Below are 2,525 nucleotides of genomic sequence, written 5' to 3'. Positions count from 1 at the left end.
CTGCTTAATTGTGTTCAATTCACTTTTTACAGTATGCCTCATGCCAGCGGTAGCCGTAGCCAGAGGCATTATGTTTTTGGGTTGTCCGTCCGTCCCATTCATGTGAATGCGATATCTGAGGAATACCTAAAGGGAATCTCTTCAAATTTTTGCAGAAACGTCCACTGAGACTCAAGGGGCTTTTCCCAATTCGCAAATTTGTACTTCCTTGACTCCTCGATCCTCCAGCTTGTGACCCGGAAATAATTCTCAGCGCGCCTTGAAGGACATCCCAATTCCTAAAATGCACATCGAGGAGGGAGGATTGAGCATCGAGGAGGCTCCTCTGAGGAGTTAAAATCTAGGATACACTGATATATCCTCGTGGAAGACTTTTCACCCACCGCATGTAAACAAAGAGGCGTACCAGAGTGAACGGAGGAGAGATAGAGAAAAGGGCAGAGAGAGAGAGAGAGAGAAAGGGAGAGAGAGATAAAGGAAAGGAGAGAGAGCGCGATAATGTCCGCAGCTCCGTGGTTAACATTACGGATCAGGCCGATCAGATCATACAAATTAACATTCTGATTGATAGCGGTTGGGTGAAATAATACACAATCAATGAGGAAAATAGTATTAACGTTCTCTAAAATGTGAACATAGCAGAGCTGCTGTCGGACAGATGGACAGAGAGGTTTGAGAAACAGCATCTTAACTTCATTAGGATTATTTCAGAATCTAAAGGTCTAGTTCTGTTTACTCTCTCCAGTTTATATAACTACAGTTGGTTTTGCTGCTTAAATATCCGACGATATCAACTGCAGTGGATGGATGGAAATGTTTACAAGCAGCATCTCTAATCAGTTTAAAGGTGCAGTAGGTAAGACTTATAAAACTAACTTTCTGTCGTATTTGCTGAAACTGATCCTATGTTCCAGTAGAACTACATGAAGCAGGTCATTAAAAATAAAAAAAAATCTGGCTCCTCTGGCACCTCCTACAGCCTGTAGTGTGATTTGCAAAAATCCACAGCTCCCTGTTCAGATTCACCAACCAGGGCCGGGGGGGTGTCTAACTGCGTGTCAATCACTGCTCATGCACACGTATTCATTCTCCCTTGTGGGGGGAGGGGCTTAGGAGACCGTTTTGGGCTTTAGCAGAAAGGGGGGAGGGACTGAGAAGTTGTTGATGTTGAACTTTTTTGATTAAGTCCTGGATCTTTAAACGAAATTGTTGTAGAAAACACTCATAGGTTACATTAAAGCAACACTATATAACCTAGATAACCTGTATACAATACATCATTTAAAATGCAATGGGGACTCCCGAGGGCCAGTTAAACGTCCATGCAGGTTTCTAAATCGGAGAAAATAATTCATTCAGGTGGGTGGAAGGTGGTAGATGTTAAGCTTACAGGTAGATTCGCATAGAGAGCTGATCCATGCATTAATAGTGTGTTTGTGGGTATATAATATAGGACTAGCCTTTATATTTGTATAGTTCTTTTCAAACAAACATTTGTAAATATATAGCCATACTTTGTATGTAGGCAAGGCTGTTATAAATATATAGGCCTGTGTGTGTGTGTGTGTGTGTGTGTGTGTGTGTGTGTGTGTGTGTGTGTGTGTGTGTGTGTGTGTGTGTGTGTGTGTGTGTGTGTGTGTGTGTGTTAAATACAACAAATAAAAATGTATGACCCCCGTACATTCTTATCCACGTTGTGAATTGAATTCAAAGTAAATATATAGAAGTTGTCATGAACACTTCTGCTCCTCTGTCAGAGATCATAAAATGCAGCGTATGACAAAACCACGGACAGCTGATGCAGTGGTGCGGCACGTCATATGTAGATAATTGCCTTCGCTTTTAATGACTGCTTGGAGGCAGAGATGTCTTGTGTTTGTTATGCCTGTTGCCCCGACTCCTCGGCTCGAATCTCCTGTGGGCGGGACTAAGACGCGATGAGATGGGAATTGGGAAAGGACTAAGGATGAACTGATTAGATTTTGGTGGTCAAAGGTCAAGAGGTCACTCTGACCTCACAAAACATGTTTTTGGCCATAACTCAGCAATCCCTGCGCTAATTATGACACAATTTTACACCAATCTCTAATAGGATAAAATAATCAGGTGATGCCATTTTACATCCAAAAGGAAAAATGTAAACTTCAACGTGGCATCATAACGTTCTGCTAAAACGCTCTGCAAAGTGGAGACATTTGTTCGGAAACTAAATGGTTGGCACTAGTCTTGAAACTATGGTGATTGTACAGATCTTCTGTGCTGCCAGGTTAAAGATGGGTGTGAAGCATCCATGTTTCACCAAAAAATACACTTAATACCTTTTATTAAATTGCTTCGAGGTTTTCACTACACATGAGTCCGACAGAAACTCAGTACGTTTACATGCACACCAATATTCCACTATTATTCCAAATATTACAATAGTCCGGATGTGATACAGGTCATGTAAACAGCATATTTTGGTTGGATATTCAGAATGAGGCCTTTTTCCGAATATAGCATTTTCTGATTAAGACATATGGGAT

Source organism: Perca fluviatilis, chromosome 14 (assembly GCF_010015445.1).
Source record: "Perca fluviatilis chromosome 14, GENO_Pfluv_1.0, whole genome shotgun sequence".
Classification (NCBI taxonomy): Eukaryota; Metazoa; Chordata; class Actinopteri; order Perciformes; family Percidae; genus Perca; species Perca fluviatilis.
Note: the sequence above shows the minus strand (reverse complement) of the source record.